Here is a 22,820-nt window from a genome sequence, read left to right as displayed (position 1 = left end):
TATTTATTATGAGAGTCCCAGACACAATAAAAGTTTCCCCACTTATTCCACGTGTTTTCAAGTGGTAATAAACTGGCCCACAATGCATTGATGTTCATTGAGTCGATTTGTCAGTTTTTCAAGGCCATGTTTACCTTCTTTTTTGGGAAATTACTATACAAATATATACTGACGTCAGGAAATCTAGTGATCCTGACCTGTTTAATATTTGTACATAAATCAGGTAACTGGCTTACTCGTCTCAATCGTTCTACAATGATGATGACACCGAAAATGAAGATATCTCAATTCAATGATACATTTTGTTTTTGTATTACCAATCCTATTTTCCTTAAAAAAAACTACATATAGAAGGACGTTAACAACAAATGAGGTTATTGACATTCAAATTATGTGTTAGATGCGCAAGTATTTCCAACGTTATTGTATTTCATAACTTTAAATGCCTTTAAGATATACCATAAATATATGAAATACGTAGCTTCAAATTCGGATATTTTTTGTGGCAATTTGTATTGAAAACTCTGTTTTCATCAATCTGGTTTCCATGTAGCTCACTATAGTATTAAGTGCTACGAGTGCTATCAGAAATTCAAATTGCACAACTATAGAAGATATTTGATCTTACTTTGTTATACTACTTTACGATTTAGTATCACATTGAAGGCAATAACATCTATTAAAGGGTTGTATAACGTGGCATTTTACATCATTGTTTTCTGTCAAAAAATACTTTAAAGAACCTATAAGGCATCTCAAGTCAATAAAGAATTCTGTATTCTATTATTCTAAACTAAAACGGAACCAGCTAGGTTTTAAAGAGATAAAACATGGCATAAATCTTTATAAGTGGAAGAAACATGTAGATAATATATTACTTAAGGACACACACAAGTGACATGTTATCAGTATTCGGATTCTGTTCAATTTTTCTAAATATTGTAAACTTAGAGGCCTACTTTAATCACATCACAGTTTATCATAATTTTTTTCATACATGTATATTGCAATCAACTCAACTATTGAGGAGATGTATCGATGTCTTTTGAAAGTTCTTTGTCTTAAAGTGGAAACCATGTGAAAAGAATGTTAAATATTGATCGTTTTGGATCTAACAATTGATTAATAACATTATAAATTTGCACAAACTGTAGTCTGATTTTATAGTATATATACTTCATTTATAATCAATCACTTTATGTAAGTCCCAAAAAAGTTTCTTTACACACTATTTTTAATTAGTTGTTCCTTAAACCATTCTAATGTCATGCGATATACATTGAATTCAAATATACATGGATTTTATGTCTGTCAAATTTGTCTTTCGTAAATTGTTTTGTTATAAACTAGGCCGTTATATATCGCTATTGAATTGTTTCATATTTTTCATGTTGGGGCCTTTAATAGGCGACTATACGGTATGGGTTTTTCTCATTGTTGAAGGCCTATGGTTGCCTATAAAATTGCTTGCATCCACTTCATTTGAAATTTTGTGGATAGTTGTCTCATTGGCAAACATACCAAATATCCTTATTGTTATATTTATGTTCCCCTATTTTCAGTTTCAAATAAATATAACATACACCGTCAAAACATTACACGATTACAAATAAATTTTCATGTAATTTTTAATTTAGGAAGACAGGTCAATCGGGAAAAGTGTTTAATGCAAACTTCTGTGTCTACGACACGTTTTTCTGAAGCCAGAAAGACCCATAACGTTTGACAAGATAGACATATTAAACGTGTTAGAAAAAGTTTGAACATACACAGAACAGCAAAAAAACCGCCCAGATCAAATGATAGACATCGCAATATTATCATTGACATTCTGTGAAAATAAATAAAAAGGAAAAACAATACTTATGTTGTTTAGTCTTTAGTTCTCAATGCTGTGTTTGTTTTCTGTTGTTTGTCTTTTAGTCGTTTTTCGTTTTTTGCCATGACATTGTCAGTTTGTTTTCGACTTATGAGTTCAAATATTTCTTTTGAATCTTTCGCTTCTCTTTTAATTGATAACCTAATTTGTAAATATATTTCGAGTATACCAACCAAGAGGAAAAATACCTGAGAAGATCCAAATGGAAGGAGACCGGATGCAATTTCCAGCTAAGTGTCTCCCGCATGCATGCTTCATCATACATGGCGAGTCATGACACTTTACGACACTTTATAGGTTGACCAGAATATATGTTTAAATTTATGTTTTGTTAATCTCATACTGTGGATTTATAAGTATTCGTGGAATAGCAATAGCCATGGATTTCGTGAGAAAAGGTGAACAACGAATTTAAACGTTCAACGAAATAAATTTTTCTATAGGCTTATATGCCGATTTTTGCAAAACAACGAAATCAAAAAATATACGAAAATATAGAATTTCCTTAATCAACAAGAACTGGTACCTACGAAAAAATATTAATCAACAGTAGTCCATGACTATATTGATAAAAGTATGGTTGTTATGATAGTATAATCTTTTTGGTCGATCGTACCTCAAAATCGTCATGACTCAGAACAAATTTTAAAACTTCCATGTTTGTGTCCATTATTATAAAAAAAAAAACGGCTACATTTGGTAAAAAATAAGAACAATATCTGGGTTTTTTTCTTGTTTAACTGCAAAATAAATCAGATAGAAAGTATGTATTTATAAAAGCACAAAGATCAACCGTACACATTGAGCAGATATAATGTTCTTGAACTTGGTTGCACAGTTTGTATCTACGAAGTTGTATCAATAACATTATGCGTCCAGTCGTCATCCATAATCAATGACCAATGTGCACTAAAATCACGTTGATTAATAGTGCTTCCTACAGTGTTTATACATATCACATTCCGGTTCCAATGTAAATAATTTTTACATCGCACGAAGGCCTACACTGTAAAAAAGGAGTTTAGAGATAGAACAATTTGAGCACATGTTTAGATCTAAACATGTTTAGGATAATGTTCTAATCCTAAACACTTCAATGTTAAACGTGATGTTCCTCTAAACATGTTTAGGGTTAGAACACAAGACACTTGAAGTTAGATATAACTAGAAGCTAAATGTGACATTTGCCTAAACATGTTTAGGTTTAGAACACAACAAACAATAGGAAGCACTGTTGGCGCGTGCGCAAATAAATCATACGTTTGAAATTTTGAAATTCCGGGATGCAGAAGATCAACATTTCATGTCATCGAAGGTTCAAAAAGCGACAACGGAACTGTCAGATAAGTATTATCTATTATTATTGTCAACTACAATGTACTTAGGTGAATCTAGAGAGTGTCCTTACAGGAAATTTCAAACACCACAAGGTTCTTTGCAATATCGACAAAAAGGGGGAGGCATACATTTGAAATTTGTTTTACATCTACACATCTGAATTCTCGTTTTTTGTTAATTATTTATAAAAAGAATCGCAAACGTATCGTATAATTATATTCAAAGAAATATTATTAAAATTCAGATATTTCATACATGATACTTTGTGGATTGTTTTAATCTGTTTCAGGTTGCGATTGCTTGCAAATCTGAAGATTTCAATGTAATGTTATACACCTACAGTAGATGTTGGAGTTACTGTATGGTCTTTGATGACTGATTGGATGACTCTTGTCACAGTAGTATTTACCACGAGTACTCGAGCAGAAATATATCTAATAAACATGTTTAAGATGGGAACGTGACGGAGGCTAAATATGTTTAGAATTGGAACATGACGGAGGTTAAGCATGTTTAGGAAAGGAACACCTAGAGGCTAAACATGTTCTAGAGGGTTAAATATGTTTAGGGTTAAACATGTTCTTATGAGATAGTATTATGGTGTTCTAAAGCTAAACATATGCACAAAGTAGAACATGTTTAAGGTTAAACATGTGCTCAAGTGAGAACAAAATTCGCGTTTAGGATTATGTTTAGACTCTAAACACAATTTTTACAGTGTAGTTTATGTTGAACTTATACATATCAATTTTACTTAGATAATACCAATATATGGAAAACGGATGAATGGGAAACACGTCATTCAAACATGATATGTATTATATTTTTGTAATATGTCCTTTTGGGCTTGCTCTGAATTAGAAAACTCATCAAAGATACCAGTCTTATAATTTGTAACGCCAGACGCGCGTTTCGTCTACAAAACGATTCGTTGCGCCAGTATTAGTCACACTATCACAAAACCTATTTAAGTGCTTACATCAACATCGATTAACATGTGTACATTAATTTAAAATATATTTGATAATTATATACGTGATGGTATGTTAAATTCGGATGCTCAGGATAGATTGTATAATATAACCATGATAATAAATGGGCAGATTGTATGTTCCGCTTAGAAAGGGAAGTTTAGAATTGAAAAAAATGAAATTATCACGTTTGTCATAGATTCTAGTTTGAAATCGTCCATCTGTGTCAATATCGACGATAAGATAAAGTTATGAATCAGGCCTTATAGATTTGATGTTTTCTTTAACCCTTACTCTCGACAATAAACGTCGTCTCAATTTCGGTTGTACAATAGTGTATATGATGAATGTGGTACACGATATAAAGTGTAAAATATAAGTTAAAAAAAAAGAAGAATTTAAGTTCCAATAAGGATCAACTATTTCCCGATTATACTGTAAAAAAAACTTATATTATTATTAAAAAAAAACGTTATTCAAGTAATCTTTGAGTTTGGAAGTATATTGTGTTAGCCCATATCAAAAAATAAAAACCTGGCATTTACTGAGATGGGTTAATGTCACAGGTCAGTTACTGCCCTATAATTTAAAGACAATATAGGAAAAATGGGTATCAGTTTTGTGAACGAAACGTGTCAGTAACTACACATGATGGATTTATTGATTGTAATTAGAAGCATATTCACGACGAACAGCAAATGAGGTATATATCTACCGCTGATTGTTTTGTACGTCATTTATGAATGAAATTCGCAAAGGCGTAAAATCCAAAATTAAGTGCATGAATTGAAATATTGAAGTAGAATTAAACAAGAAAACGTTTATTGTTTGTCGGTTTCATATTAGAAAAGTTAACAAAATACATTTTTTGTGTTATTAAATCCTATTATAATGAAAAATACACCGTTAAAGTTACATTTACTTGAACGGTATACATATATCAACAAAAATACCACGTTTATTGCTTGTCGGTTTCCTATATTTTGTTTTTCTTTAAATCCTATTATAAAGAAGAAAACTGAATTTACCTTCCGCAATAAGTTAATATTGAGCAAAATATTTTAATTGTAGCGATTGTAAAACGTTTTCAATTGTACATGTAGAAACACTATCCTGCACATACAAATGCAACCGAATTCAATTTACATTCTATGCATTGAATATTGCATGTCTTGTGTTAAAATTAATATTTGGAATGTTTCTGATTCTACTAAACGATTTTTACCACTATCATAAAATGACGTGACCTAAACTAGTTCGTCTTTAAACTAGATGTCAATAAAAGGTTGTTTTTGTCATTCCATAACCGCTCTGTAAATAAAGAAGGAAAGAAGACATTACAAAATAATTGCTGTTGTTACACGATGAATACAACTAAGTGAAATCATTGATTAAAGCTGAAAACATACAATAGCTAAGGAAGTGCATGTTGTAAATATCAATTTCCTTTTGGAAAAGAAGTGAAAAAATAGATTTATCTTTGTTATTCGGACTAGTGACTTCCGTCAGAAACCAAAGTGATATTCATTTGCTTAAAATAAACCGACAAATCCATGGCAAAAACAACACGATTAAACGACCAACAACAATCAACAAAACAGAAACATAGAATGATAAAGACCAACACGAACCCAACCAAAAACTATGGGTAATCGCGTCCGTCGTGTAGCTTATGTCAGTACAAATTTGGTGATAAAGGCGAATTCGATGATGTCAAATTAGAGGAAAAGATGACACACACAAGATTGTGGTTCAGACAATTGGAACACATCCGTCCTCATCTGTAAAACAGATATTTCATAACGGTCAACCAACTCGTAATAGCGACCTTAAATGGTCGAATAGAAAGCTTCAACTTTACCAGTCGTAACCGTTCTGGTCATATCTTCTTTGTACATAGCAATCCTCTATCATAACATATATTTCTAAATCTCCTTCACACAATGATGACCTTAGATGAATGTGGCTATTATTTTGTCATACGTGTTTATACTTCCCTTGCTTTCAAATGTTTAGGCTAGAGCGTTCCTGTTGAAGGTAAATAAAAAAAAATACTTTGAACGCACGAATTTATAAAGTGCTAAAATCATTAGCTAACATTCCTGACATAAATTATAAAAAATATTTCTAAAACTTCCTGATGATGAATTAAAAATGGTTAGGAAATTCAATTCCTTGAGTTGATTTTTAATAAATTTGGCTTTTCTGTTTAGAGCTTTTTTGGTCATTCAAATCCTAAGTGAACGTTTCTATTTGTGTGTACATCGCTGGCTTTCAAATGTTTAGGTTTGAGCACTTCTGATACAGATATCAAGTCATGCGCTTCGAAAGCACTAAATTTGTAGTGTGTTATTTTTATTGAAATTAAAAACAAGAATTACTGTCATACTTTAAACTATGTATAGTCCTTCAAATACAAGCAAGTGGTTAATGTGGTATATGAAAGAGAGGCGAACGATACCGAAGGGACATTTAAACTCATAAGTCGAAAATAAGCTGACAACACCTTGGCAAAAACGAAAAAGATCAAAGACAAACAACAGTATACAAAACACAACATAGAAAACTAAAGATTGAGCAATACGAACCTGACCAAAATCTGGGAATGATCTCAGGTGCTCCGAAAGGCTAAGCAGATAACGAACATACTGGTTTAGCGAATCAGGAAATAAATAACCGGCATTGACATCCGAGTTCACCAGAGAGTTTTTGTGGAGTTCCTCTTGTGTAATCTGAAGTCAACAACAAAGCAAAGAAAAAAATTGTTGCTCTGACATAAAGTTATTATGAGTGTAGCACTGAGAATTTTGTTTGATCTACGACGTTTAAGTGTAAGGGTTGTCCATTTAAGATATTTCCTACGAAGAATACCATTTAAGACGTAGGCTACACTTTCGTAATTTTATGTAATTGGTTTACATCGTTTGAATTAAGAATTAAAATACATTCGCATATAAAAACTCATTTGAGACACTGAATTGACCAGTATACGTCTGTTTGTCTGTTTGAATAAATTGTTTTGAGGGATTTATATATCTGGATGTAGTATGATTGCCAATGAAACTTCTATCCAAAAAAGTCAAAATGACGTCGAGCCTATATATAAATATTGTAAAACTCAAATTTATGGTGGGTTCCATATCTATGGCAGATTTCAAATCTATGGCAAATACGATGTCAAAAACGCCATACAAATCATAAATATATGGCAGAGTTTTGTTTTCTCCAAATCTATGGCAGATTTTGAAATTGCGTAGTTTTCGGGGAACAAAGTCAACTATGACGTCATATTACGCCGTCGCCGCTGCTAATAATGACGGAATAAATAGATTCGAATACCATTCCAGATGATGGTTTTGATATATTGAAGGCTTTTTTGTTAGCTTTGGACATTGCGACGGGTGCCACATGCGGAGCAGGAAATGCTTACTCTTCTGGGGCACCTGACTTCACTCTCGGTTTTTATTGTAATTTGCATTAGTCATGCTTTGGTTTTTGATGTTGTTAGTGTTTGTGTTCCGTATTTGTTTTTTTTTTTTGTTTTTTTGCGCCTTGTTTTCTTGTCCTTGTCTGTGTTTCTGGTGTTGCCTTGTCCTTGAATGTACGAGTTTTTACTATGTCCTTGGCATGTTTGGTATGCTTTTTGCTTTTCTTTCATAATTTTTTGTTATGCTATGCTGTTTTCTTGTTATCTTTTTTTTGTCCCTATGGTACGTTTTACATTTCTTTAAACATAATCAACAGCATTTTTGTACTGTACTATTGTAGCAAGTAATATCTTTCTTGATATTTGGAAAGTAAAAAAAATCTCTCATATTTCTAATAATTACCTACATCATTTCAGCTATGTTTTTGTTTGATACCTATAACGTTGGAAAAAGTAAGATATCTTGAGAAAGTCACTTATTTAAGGCAATTCATTGGTCAGATATGTACTGACGGAGCCTCCATTTGCAGAAAATCTGCAATAGATTTGGAAACTAGAATCCGCCATAGATTAGGAAACTAGAAAATTTGTCAAAGATGTGGATTCCTGAAAAACTGCCATAGATTTAGGATGGCATGATGTCATATTTACCATAGATGTGAAATGTGCCATAGATCTGGAACCCGCCATGGATGTGAGTCCTATATATATATATAGTTATCTTACCTCCTATACATTTCTAGGAATATGATTGGTTAAAAGCAACCGCGTGGAGACCTGTATATTTCATATTAGGTTAGTAGGAGGGGCTTATTTCAATACACGGTTATTAGTGGTGTTACGTCCCTTTTTAAAAACAACACGGTGTTGAGGAAAAATCTGAAAGGTTTCAACAGACGAAGAAATTGATGATAAACGATAGAAATAAATTCATAAAACACATTTAAAGGTAACAAAGGTGTTACTGTTGGCATATGTTTTTGTATAGACAAATGAAAGTATGTTCTAAATACTAAGTATTGAAGACTTAATCACTTTGATAGGCCGCTAGTCTAAATACCACATGTGAAGATAGTCGGTAAGATAAATTCGTTACACGGTGTGCTAGTGACCTAATACGATATATATGGGGTCAGTAAATTCCATATGGGGATTCGAGCTTCGCTCTCACCCCATATGGAATTTACTGACCCTAATTATATCGTATTAGGTCACTAACGCACCATATATCTAATAATATATGTATGTGTGTCTGAAAATTAAATTCAACAGTGTTACAATTAGCTTTTTTTGCTGACAAATGTATGTCCCTCAACGGGATTTGAACTCACACCTTTGATACACTACAGCAACAATCGCTCAGCCTCATGTCCAGCGCTTTAGACCACTCGACCACATCCGCTATACTAAAATATAACTTCAATAGTCGTAGTGTAACCTTGTCACGTAAGGCGAATCTATAGATAGACATAAGACATGTGTCTTAAGCGTGTGTAGATGATATATTTTTTTACACACAATGTATTTTTAGAACAGCAATCTAACTCAACAATTTGCTATATACCGTATGGGATAATGATTCAATTCAATATACAGTCACTAGAAATAAGTATATCATACAAACAAGTCTAAGCGAGTGACAACTGGATCACAGTGTGTTTGAGATACAGAGTTATACATATATGTGTGTATAGATATAAAAATAAGGAGATGTAGTATGATTGCCAATGCGACAACTTTCTCAAAAATTCAAATGAAGTGGTTTTAAGTTATTGTTTAGGTTTGACTCTATTTTCATCAAACTGATATGGTGAGTGTTTACTTGTCATAACTTAGTCAGCTGGTAGCGTGTTTGTGTCGTGTATTTTTGGTTCGAACCAAATACTTATTTAAAACTTGTTATTTGTTGCATCTCTGCTACGCTTGCGATATCAAGGCTCGGAGTCAGAGTAGTGTGTCTTGGTAGAATCAGATGGCCTCGTGTGGACTGTTACTTTGTGAGTGAATGCGTAAAGAATCCGGTTCAGCGTGCACGTTTAGTTGAAGTAAAAGTAAGGATTTAAACTCATATCGTATTACCAAGTTTAGTTTGCCACTTGATGTTAAAAAGCCGTTCATTATATTAATTCTTGCAATTTAGTAAGTTTGTATTTCATTCGGATGTAATAACTAGATATTACTTAAACATCTATGTCTGCTTTTTTTTTCTTTCTCTTCCGATGTTCTTGAACAAAAAAAGCAAATTGTTCTTCCTACTGGGGTTTCAGTTTAATTTTTTACCTCACCTGCAACAATAATTAATCTCTAATCGATATAAAACGAAAACCACCAGTTATACACACGAACAAATCTGGCAAGTTTCGTTTTCATTGGTTTACTGGTTTAAGAGAAAACGATGTTTGGCCTTTTAAAGGCATACTAAACTTTCATTTAAGACAAAAGTAGCAACACTTTCCATTAATTACCTTTTCAGAAACCTTCATAAAAGTTCTGTTTTCATTTCAGTGGATCTGCTCTTGACAAGAAAAGCAAATTGTTATATCACGGTATCTTCTGACTATAGATAGTTTCGAAAGAACGCATTTAGAGAAAGATTTTTTTCCCCCATTTTATCGGAGAAAAATAATAACAGAAATACTGAACAAGGTAAATTTAAAATTAGAAAGTCCATAAAAACTAACATATTAACCTTTATCAACCAACAAAACGAATCAAAAACAACTGTCATATTCTTTATTTAGTACAGGAATTTTCCGAAGAAAATTATGGGATAAACTTGGTTGTATAGCTAGCTAACACTCCCACTTGTACATGTTGTATGAACCTGTTTGTAGTTCATTTATATTCAATTTGACAACATTGTGTGGGCAATCTTAACAGACATAATAGGTTAATGTGAAAATTATTGGGATCCAGTAGTCAAAACTGTGTAAACATACATCACAGACATTCAACACAACTGACAGATGTCAATTTACACAAATTATCTTATGAACTCTCTATTCCAACAAAGAAAAAAGAAAACTCCAATAGATGTACAAACAATACTTTGCAGTGGATAGATCCTTCAACAAAAATGCTCCAACACACTTATGAGGAAGAAATACTGAAATCGACACAAGGTGAACATCAATAATCGTTTGATCGATACTATATGTCTGTATCTTAACTCATGACCAACATACCGTCGCAATATGTGGGTCCTTAAATGCCGGATTAGTCGTATGTTCTGTGGTTTTGCCGGTTATGTCCAATTTCCAATTGTGACGTTTTGACGGAGTGATAATTCACATGACGAGTGATGCACACATAGCATTAGACCTTTACCCTATCGACGCACCCGGTCTATCACCATTTGGATTTCATGCGATTCCCTCAGTTTGTGTGTATCACCTTACTTTGTCTTTTAAACAATGTATGATATTTGAACATCGTTTAGGACTATTGTCTTTGTTTATCACGGAATCTAAGACTTTATACTAGTTATTGCTGAAAAGTATAATACATCGTATGAACGCATCGTCACATCTTTTGAGATTATTTAAGGGTTAAAAGCTGATTGATTAACTAATATTTTATTTGAAAACACTCTTATTTAGATATGAAATCAAGGTAATCTTAAAAATCACCTTTATTTGTAAGAAAATTGGAAGAGAGTCGAAAGATACCGAAAGGACATTCAAACCGATGATTCGAATTCAAACTGACAATGTCATGGCATATACCAAAAACGACTAAAAGACAAACCACAACAGTACACAAAACACAAAACACAACATAGAAATATGAAGACTGAGCAACACGAACCCCATTAAGAATCGGAGGTGATCCCAGGTGTTCTTAATCAGGGAGGTAGGCTTAAAATGCTGGAAGTCCTTTCTCATCCCTTCGTCTTCCGTTAAAACACGAATTAAACATTTCTTGACTATTGATATATACAAAAGAATATTTTCATTTTACGACGAAAGAAATAGTTGTCATTTCTTATCTGATACCTTGAAACAATAAAAGAAATAACGCAAGACTTTATCTTCTGAGCGTTTAAACGTTTTTCATTGTTTCCCGATTTCTAATGTGTTTATCTATCACGTTTACGTGCGATTGGCTCCTGCTGTCAACGTTCACCAAACGTTTACAGATTTCGCACATTCTTCCTAGAACACCGATCAGTATCGAGATGACTGTTTCGTCTTTAACATATGAAGCTAACACCTTAAAAAAACAATGAATGTCGCATTTGTTAAAGATAAGATTAAATTGTTTGTCAATAAGGCAAAATTGAAAAATTCTTTTGTATTTAAATAAAACACAGTTTTAACAAGAAAAACGATATCATATCAGTTTGCAAGTTTTGACGACTATCAACATGCATTGCGAATTGACAACAGAAAAATCAAATTATAAATTTAATTTAGAAGATTGTAAACAAATTATATGTTTACAATTTCTTTCTGCAAACCATTTCCTACTATAACAAACATCAAACCAAGCTGTATATAAATATTGAATCTACTATAAAGCATTTTCTTTTTACAAATAGGAGAAGGGAGCACTCGGGGGAATGACCACGGACAAATTGAATCTTTTTAAAAATTATGATTCATGACATTTTGAATACGGGTTTCTCGTTAAATAAAACCTGCTACAAATATAATGGAGATTTAAGACGTTGTAAGAGATATTTTTAGTTGACCTTAGATGAAATTGGCTATTTGTTTTATGTAATTTTGTCATATAGCTCTTTAACTGTTTCGGTACTTATACATCCCTTGGATTTCAAATATTTGACTTTGAGCGTTCCTGATGAAGGTAAATCCAGAAAAGCGCTTCGGACGCATGAAATTATTAAACGTGTTGTTTTCAATTTTTTACATCACTGGGTCGATACCTCTGCTGGTGGACTATCAGTCCCCGAGGGTATCATCAGCTCAGTAGTCAGTACTTCGGTACTGACATGATTTGTAACAAACCTTTCTAAAATTGTCCGTTTATAAATTTTGAAATTATAAAGAAACTAAGGTTTCAACTCACTCAGGCAAAGTTGACCTTAGATGGATTTGGCTATTTGTTTTAGGTATTTTTGTCATATAGCTCTTCAAATGTTTCGGTACTTATACATCCATCGGATTTCAAATGTTTGACTTTGAGCGTTCCTGATGAAGGTAAATCCAGAAAAGCGCTTCGGACGCATGAAATTATTAAACGTTAAAAATTAAAAAATTAGTTTAGTAACTAAGCGTCCATAATTCGAATACGCTATGGAGTTTGACGTATTGTTTCCTGCATTTTCACATCCTTTTTTTTCTTTTACCAAATTATAATTTATAATGAAAGCCTTATGTTATTGTTCATGATTTGTTTGTTTGAGAAAGAAAAGGGAAAGGAGTTCATTGTAGTTTATTTACGGATATGTAGGTTTTCATGCATGAAGTAATTTCTAGTATGATAATATATAAAATCAAAACATGGTGTCAACGTAGTGTGAATTTAGTAATTGAACACTAAATCTTATAAACCATTTTCCCGAAATTTCATCACTTCTTGATAACATATAATAGATCTATTTTCGTGTATATTAAAATGCAAAACTTTGAAGTTATATCACTATACTCTAAATGGATTAAGTGTGATGTTTATGTTTGTAAAGTGTGTATGAGGAGGATGTAACTTCATTTTTAAACATCACCAGTGTCTGAGCAGAAAGTTGATGAGCCAAGGTTATGTCAAATAACGTCTCGTCCTGTTTCTAAAAAGTTCATTGGAAGATACAAAGACCTTGTTGATAAATATTCCGTATCAACTTCACTAATAATACATGATGGTCTTGAAATATAGATTCTAGGTACTGACGTTGTTTATCATCCTAATTACGTGTTAAAGTTCCCCCCTTTTTTTTCTTTGTTTATTTTCAACCTTAACTATTTATCCAATGTTTGATTATATCCTTATGACGTGGATCGGAACTTATACATCCCGCCATTGTGCTATAGTCAATTTTGAGTTCTTGTTTTTAATTTTTGCTTATGTACTTTGTTTATATGTAATTTTGTGTTTCTTTGTTTAAACAGTTATTTGTTTTTATAGTGATTAAGATTATACTACAATGTTGACTGCTGTACCCAAATTTTTGACGTTTTTACCTATTATATCTGTTTGTTTTGCTCACAAATTGTTGTCAATATAATGGAATTGTATGCGACTGTCATACAAGTGAGAGGTTTAGCTAGCTATAAAACCAGGTTTAAACCATCATTTTCTACATAAGGAAATGCCTGTACCAAGTCAGAAGTATGAAAGTTGCTTTCTATTCGTTAGATGTGTTTGAGCTTTTGATTTTGCCATTTTATAAAGGACTTTCCGTTTTGAATTTCCCTTGGAGTTCGGTACTTTTGTTATTTTACTTTTTTTCAATATTGACGAATAAAAATAAAATACATTTTGTAAAACCGCCACATCCACCTCTTTATATGAGTTTGAATATTCTTTTGGTATCTTTTGTTTCTCTTCTAGAAACACAACAGGCTACAATTCATAATCTTTCGAGAAACGTGAGGACGAATATATTTGCAAATTGTGCAGTGGATCTGCGAGAAAGAAGTCGTTTAATTCGGTGGATTTATCGAAAGAAAAAATTTACAAATTCATCATATATAGAAATATATTTGAATTGTACAATTTGGAAGCTGTAACCTAATTTCAGAGAGTTTAATTTGCAGTTAATTAGTCATTCATTTTGATGCAAAACGTTAAATGGATAAAGACTGTCCAAAACATGGCTATAAATTAAGATAATAATGTTAAAATAGAATCAATTGATTTTCAATTTAGTTGTAATATTAACATCTATGTGACCTTAAATTTCTCATAATCCTAACTTATTAAGAGCCAATCTGCCAGAAAACCATGCAAAACCGTCCGAATGTCACTTTTTCCAAATGAGTTCATATTTGGCATATTGATGCACCTTAGTAATGTAAATAACCACACAAATTTTTTTGGGAAAATATTGAACCGATCTGGATATTTTTTGAGCGCCATGTTTTAACAGATGAAATTGCTCGAAAACAGCAAAAATAAGCCTTTTTTGGCATATTTCGCGGGTTTAAATAAAAAAATATGGTAACATTTATAATTTTTTGATAGTTGTTCCTAGTAATACATCACTTTAAGTGTAAGAATGCATAGAATTAACAATGCTGTCTATTAAGTGTATGTATAATCTAACTGTTTCAATATGTCTTATTTAGCTACATGTCCAAAATGGCTGATTTTGGTCATCTTTCAGAGCCAAAATACTCCAAGACCCGTTTATTATTGTAAAACAACATATCTACTTGCAAAGTATAACTATATATACCCAATCAAAAAAAATATCAAGCTCGGCAAATAATGTTGGTGTCTGGTATATGCCACAACAAAATGGGGTAACCTGCATATTCAAATTTTCTCAATTTTGCCGTCTAATTTGTAACTACTGACATATGATAGGATCTGGACTTATAAATAAGTATAACAACAAATGGAAAAGAATAATTAATGTTTCATTTAATACATTAAGAAAATAATCATACATAAATACAAATTATTCATTATAAATCTAAGAGGCTCCTAGGAGCCGAAACTGGGAGCCGAAATAGATCGTATTGACAAATTGTGCACCTAAAACGATAAAAAACACATATTTCAAACGCAATCAATTTAAATTAGAAGTTGAACAATTCAGAATAAGTTCATACTGTAAAAAAAAGTTTCTTCTGACCACTTTTGCAATTTATTCTTATAATATATTGATATAGTTGTCGGATAGTAGCAGAAAACTGTGAAAATTTGTAAATTTACACATTTCAGGGACAATAGCTCATAGATATTATGTCCAATTTTTCAGAAAAATTTTGGGTATTTAGATCTTGTCATGTTGATAGTTTTTATCAATATATATATATATATATATATTGAAAAGTTTTTAAATTTTGTATACATATATATATGTATGACACTTCTTCTAAAGTTATTAAGATGATGGTTTAAAAGTGAAAACTGTAAACAGATGATTTTAACAGACACTTAGTGATGGAATTTTTTTATGACCCTTTGAGCCTAGTATGCTAACAAGGCAAGATTTGCCAGGTACCTATATCTATGTTGCTGCAATGTGGTCAATACAAACATGAAAATCATAAATGCTTCTAAAAAAAAAATCCCATAACTAGACGAAAAACAAATTACTTAGTCTATATATACCAGTGCAAAATTTATAAAGAATTTTGAATGAAATTGGATAGCTGTTAAGATTACTGTACCTATAATGCTCTACATCACATCCTCGGAGATAACAGAATTAAAATAAGTCATATGAATCTTCAAATTTCAATAAAGTTGAATGTGTTTTTTTATACTTGAACGGCTATAGGTTTTACTATAAAACAAGTGTACATTAACTTTCTTGTAAAAGAAAAACCATAACATTAAAATCTCCATAAATGATGAACTGTTATTTTTTGAGACATCATCCCATGGAAGATTTAACTGATGTTTTAAAGTTGGAAAGTTTCTGTTGCTTGTTTGGTTGATTGAAATTGTTTCTTTTAGAAGCATTATCAGTCTCCCAATCTGATGTTGACTGCTGTGAAAGTTCAGTTGTTGTTGACACTGACAGAAAGGTTAGCTGCGAGTCTAGATCTGAAAACCAGAAAACATACATACATAAATCAGGCTGTTAATTTTCATATTTTTTCATTTTCTTATTTTGGGGCCTTTTATGGCTGAATATATATGCAGTATAGGTCTTGCTCATTGTTGAAGGCCATATGGCATATGAAGACCTATAGCTTTACTTCTATGTCATTTGTTCTCATTGGCAATCATACCACATTTTTTTTAATTTCATATATACCACTGACAGGAAATAAAATTGACAACGTTTACTGTAAGTGGACATGGTGGATGCAGTTACAAAATTCTCCCAACTAAAGCCAAATCATTTTTGCAGAATAGTTATTATCCACTCCTTTTAAGCATGTCCAAATAGCCCTTAACATCTTTACAACAATAAAAATTGCCTCCATTTGGTTTGGCATGTCAAATTACCTCTCAATATAATTTTACATTGAAAACAGACAATGGTGATAATTTGACCGCTTTTAGTGACAATCTTTGAAATCGTGGCCATCTTTATATCTGTTCTCTGTGTTAAAGTACAGCTAAATATCAATATTCTTTAAAATCAAACTCAACAAAATTGAAAATTTTACCCTTTATTTGCTGTGTCCATCTTTAAAAAAAAATTTCATTGTTTTGTTGGCATGTCAAAAGTGCTATAATTCCTTAATGTCAATTTTCATATAAGGCCATCTCGAAAATGTTTGCCATTTTGGAAGAAAAAACAACCTTACTTTGTTTAGCAAGTCAAACTACCACGACTATCCCTAATTAACAATTTTCATTAAATTAACCAGTGTTGAAATTTGTGCCATCCTTGGTGGCCATCTTGAAAATGTTTGACATCAGATAATCATCCACATATTGTGCTTTTCTTTTCACTAAAGTTTCATTTACAAAGATTACACCAGTTATCTCAGAAAAGGACAAATTTTGTGGAAGATGAAGAAAAAATTTGTAAGGGTTCCGCGGAACCCAGTGTCTCGCCTACTTTTGCTGTTAATCGCAGGCTCAACAAACATGAGGAAAAAAATTAATAAAAATATTCCTCTCTATACTATCTTTTGATTGTAAGTAGCTTCTGTCCAAGTTTGGTAAAAATCCAGGATAGTTTATGAATCTAATAAATGTTTTAAAAACTTAAAGTGCAGACTGTATGTAATGTTAACTGGAAGAAAAACTAAGTCCATTTATAAGTAAAATACGGAAAAAATGGATTTTTTTTTTACTTTTTTACAAAATTTACTTCTGGATACTATCTTTTGATCATAAACAAGCTTCTTTCCAAGTTTGGTAGAAATCCAGGATAGTTTAAGAAAGTTATTAAAATTTCAAAAACTTTAACCACAGAGTGAATATTTGTGGATGCCGCCGCCGACGGAATGTAGGATCGCTATGTCTCGCTTTTTCGACAAAAGTCGAAGGCTCGACAAAAATGCAAGTTTGGACAGAACATTCAAGCTATAACAGCTCTAAATTTGTAATGGGATTAAATATTTGACAAAGAATAGGTTTTTAACACAGAATAAATATGGTATAAAGATAAAGTTTAATAGATTCAGCATATCAGAGAACCCCAAGATCAAATTAAGATTTAAAATTTAGTTTAATTTTGGACCCTTTGGACCTCAATGTAAACCAATTTCATAATAGGGCCCAAAAACTAAATACAGGTTAGATTCAGGCTGAATCGGCATCTTTAAAATTATTGTTGAAATCAAACACAGTTAAATTATGGACCCCATTTGAACCAACTTGAAAACTGGGACCAAAATCATAAATCTAAGTACATATTTATATTCAGAATATTTGATTATTTCTATTTATCATTCAAAGAACCCTAATTCATTGTAATTAGAGTTCAAGTTTTGTTAAAATTAAACTAAGTTACAATTTGGACCCTTTGGACTTTAAAATGTGGACAAATTTGAAAACCGGACCAAAATTAAAAATCTAAATATAAAACATTTGCATTTTGTATATCAAAAGAACCTCAAGAATTCAAGTTGTGCAGAAATAAGAAAAAAAATTTTGGACCATTTTGAAATCAATGTGAACCAATTTAAAATGGGGCCCAATTGCAACATCTTAAATTATTTAAATACATTGTTAGATTTAGCATATTAAGAACCCAAATAATGTATTTATTTTAATTTGTTCTTGTCCTAAACATGCATGAACTATTTGCCATTGGACATTAGCATTACCAACAACCAATCAATTAATCGAACATGTGAAATATCTTCAAAAGTACCAATAAAAATCTCCCCCTTTTATATTTGAAAAAGTAAAATCACAAAAATACTGAACTTCGAGGAAAATTCAAAAAGGAAAGTCCCCAATCAAATGGCAAAATCAAAAGTTCAAACACATCAAACGAATGGATAACAACTGTCATATTCCTGACTTGGTACAGACATTTTCTTATGTAGAAAATGGTGGATTGAACCTGGTTTTATAGCTAGATAATAAACCTCTCATTTGTATGACAGTCGCATCAAATTCCATTATATTGACAACGATGCGTGAACAAAACAAACAGACACAATAGGTAAAATTGTCAAAAATAGGGGTACAGCAGTCAACATTGTGTTATCATCTTAATCACTATAAAAACAAACAAATGTGACGAAGAAGCACAAAAAGGCATACATCAAATTTAACATCCACATTTTGCTTATATTATACGATTTTATATATCTATGTAAAATCCACCCATAAAGGATGGAAGGTTTTAAGTACTGGCGTAAAATCGCGCGTTTGAAATTCGCACAGGTAGACATAAAATAATTTTGTCGTTCAAAGTATGACGGGATACATAAATACAGAGTCACGTAAAATGGATATCACAAAAAACAGACTTAACAGTAAAAGTAATACGTATTAATAAATAAAATAATTGAAATGGAGTGTATGAACAGTTCATTAGTCATTGTTAGTTATTGAATGGAAACTATAGGAGCCGCCCAATATAGTACTACAAATTAAAATTAGCAAAGTGATTTTTCAATGGGAAAACCAAGTTAACAAAGACCTGTTTAATAAAACTGATGTACAAATGTATAACATGTAATTGTATAATTATGTTATTATATAGGTGATTACATATACTTTGTATGATTACCATGTTATACAAACAGTTAAATTAATATATAAGTTAATAATAACTTACCAATATCTTCTTCTATACATGTATTTAGTTTGACCTGGCTATTGTCACTTTTACAAAAATTCGTCTTAATTGAGCATTGCTTGCATATATATACAAATGTAGCCCTACAAATAAAAAGTGTTAAACTATAAAATAATTCTTCAATTTTGTTTTACATGAAATAAAATACATCAGACAGGAAATGTAGGGTAGTGTAGCATCACTGTGCATGTAGTTTAAATGTATGTTTTTTCTTTTAAAAAGGGCTCTATAAGTATTCTACATACATGTACATGTAGGGTCCTAAAATTGAACTTTACAAAAGTTTGCAGTGCTTTTGATTTTTTTAGTCTCCATGGCCTATTAGTTCATTAAAAAAATATTATTCTCTGGATAAAGTTGTCTAGTGTTACATGTACAGTATGTTGTATGTAAAACATGTATTTGTAGGAGGCTTTTCCACGAGATAAAAGTTTTTTTAGTAGACAAAGAGCTGAACAACTTCCAGTAAGAACTGAAAATATAACTTAGGGGAAGAGAATAAAAACCTGACCTGCTAAACGTTGAATATGTTGAAATAGATTTTGATTATTATCATGATTCTGGTCTATAAATTGATTTTTTAAATCAGAAAATAAATATATATTGTACCCTGCTTAATAGCTTGAAAATTAAAATTCTTTCCTAAGCTGACAAGGACATAAATATTTTGACCATTCTAACCCTCCCCCTTGCTTTTTTAATCAAATGGTCCCAAGACAGAACAATGTATATACGAATATATATTATTTGCTTGCACTTTGCCATAGGAAATAAATAAGATGTCTTAGAAACAGGTCAGGTGTAAAAGAATATTCACATGCCCCTTCAACACCCACCCCCCTTTTTTTAATCTAGCTAATGTATCAATTGTTGGTCCCCTAATTTCAAATTGACTATATGGAACAAATGAAAATTGATTGTAAGATTTGTACCTGTTCCTACTGGAATAACTCGTCCTGTATACAGCCTGTTTTGAAAGGGTGAAGATCCATGGTCAGCTTTGGCTTTGCTGGAAGAGGGTTGGACGAGATGTTGACAATGAATTCCATAAAAGTCCCTGTACTTCGAGCATATTCAAAGACAAGATGATGTAACAACAATGGGAAAATAAACCACTCCTTGTCTTATATAAAATAAGGAGTCCTGTTGGAAATTCTACACCATAGTTTTCAGTATTATTCAGACTTCCTAAATGTAGATGAATGGTAGTCTGTATCTGTATGAATATCTTTGGTTACCAATACTGGTTTCAATACCACGGTAGAGAGAGTGTCGTTGATTTATTGATGGTGCGCCAGTGCAGTTTTGACAGTCTCAATTTCAATTTTGGTGCGAGCAAGGTGGTTCCACTCGCTCACTTTTTTTACGAAGAATGATTTAGAATACTTTTGTTTTGCTCGTTGAAATCTAAAAACACTTTTTGGTGTTCGTGGACTTATTTTTCCAATCAATATTTATCATGTTTATTTACTAAATTATTGTCATGATTGTCAAATTTCTTGGCAGTAATTATTTTTTTTGGAAATGCTATTTTGGTCTTTAGTGCATTCAGATATCTTAAATAGTTTGTAATATGTAGATGTATAAGGCTGGGATAGCCCACATGCTCATCCTAGATTATTAAAGTCACAAACTTCACTGTAAACATTTGTCTGCAAAACCATCACTGGGAGCTGACATGTTTGAGATCTTACCCAAGGGAGATAAGTCAATGGAAGAGCATAAAAGATGGACTCCCTGGTTTCAGACAATTTATTGATTTTTGGACTTGCAGTACAAATACGTCTTATTTCATTTTTCAGACAAATTGATTTTACTTGTTCGAATGATTTTATGAGCCATTTTAGTACCAATTGTGTTAAGAATTTTATTAAAATCAAAATCAAAATGTGTCAATTTGGGACTAAAATCACCATTCTTCCAAGGCATAAATTTACATATAATAGTCATTTGCCAAGCTTAATATTTTGTTTTGATATAAAACATACCCCATAGTTAAAACCGATATAAGTTGCAAACAAATCCGGAATGGGTCTTGCAAGATAGAAGCGAATGAAAACCACGTAAATTCATGTATGAAAAACCCCGCCTTTGTGTCCCTGCTCCTGGCAATGTGCCAAATCGTTTAAATTTTCATTTGTATTGATAATAACATAGTAAAATGGATGAGTTTCAGCTGACATTACTCTAAAAACTCAACTACCCCATTTAATATGCTTCTGGGTCATTCTTAAAAGGCATAAAAAAGTTGGATTTTTCCTTGGTTTCATTATGAATTTACAGAATTATGCAAATGAGGCTGTTACTATAAATAGATACGATTCTGGGAAAAATTAAGTGGTCAAATTCTTTTATTTTATGTCAAGGAATAAGATGATGTATAAAAATTTGTCAAGTTGTGATTGTCGATTTGGACGATTTTCTTAATATTGCATGGTTTTCTGGCGGATTGGCTCTTAATACTTATTATTTTTTCGTGTTTCTTAATCCCCTCTGTATTATTTACATGCATGCTCGTTATAAAATGTCATAATAAAACTTGGTTATCAATAGACGTACTGTTGCAATTATCTTGAGAGTTAAATACAATTTACAATGAAATGATAAACTGACAGAATATAATGGAAGTTTTTGTACCAAGAAAAAATATGACCGTTGAGTATTACAAAAACATCAACGAGGAATTGTTTATCATGATGCAAACATTTCCATTATCATACCATGTAAACCAGATTAAATGCTCATGAAGATAGATTAGAAACTCATTTTGTTTCGCAATGTGTTGATAAGATTGATTGGTATAAGAACAAATACTGCGCTTTTGAAACTCATCCTCTTTAACCGAACACTTTTCCATATGGCAGTTATCTCACCGTTAACTGTCAATGTTTCATGATATCGCGTATAACGTATCGCTTAAGTATTTTTGTACTTCTTTAGGAGGATCTGTTAACTTTTAGATCGAAGCGGTTATGAGATTTATTGACATTTTCAAACAGACAAAAAACATAATAACGGTTCAGATAACCTGACTAGGTATAGGTACAACAAATGTTTGGTGTTTAACACGTTTTACGCGCGAACACTTCCCCCTCTTCTTTTTTTTATCTATCTACCTATTTACATATGTCTTCTATGACTCGCGCTTTTGCTTTCAGTCTACATGTACTAATTGTAGCGTTGATACTTTTTTTTTTCTTAAAACTTTGGACATTACATAAAACTGTTCAGTGTCGGATTCGGGGGCTGTGTTGATCAAAAATTATTTATCATCACTTTACATGAGCAAAAATTCGACCCACCATTTTTCAAGGTAAACACCTAAAGCCACTTATTAAAAATTAACAAATATAC

General features: G+C 31.8%; 1 long non-coding RNA gene across 1 annotated transcript; it reads right to left on the bottom strand.

Annotated features, from left to right (window-relative positions):
- Nucleotides 1-15,140: 15,140 nt before the first annotated feature.
- Nucleotides 15,141-19,606, bottom strand: LOC127707928 (uncharacterized). The gene is made up of 2 exons (XR_007985099.1): nucleotides 19,446-19,606; nucleotides 15,141-16,294 (listed from the first exon to the last, which is right to left on the bottom strand). It is a non-coding gene; the product is annotated as an uncharacterized LOC127707928 (long non-coding RNA).
- Nucleotides 19,607-22,820: the final 3,214 nt, after the last annotated feature.

Source organism: Mytilus californianus, unplaced genomic scaffold (assembly GCF_021869535.1).
Source record: "Mytilus californianus isolate M0D057914Y unplaced genomic scaffold, xbMytCali1.0.p SCAF_7, whole genome shotgun sequence".
Lineage (NCBI taxonomy): Eukaryota > Metazoa > Mollusca > Bivalvia > Mytilida > Mytilidae > Mytilus > Mytilus californianus.
The sequence above is the reverse complement of the archived record's forward strand: the minus strand, read 5'-3'. Positions and strand labels throughout refer to the sequence as shown.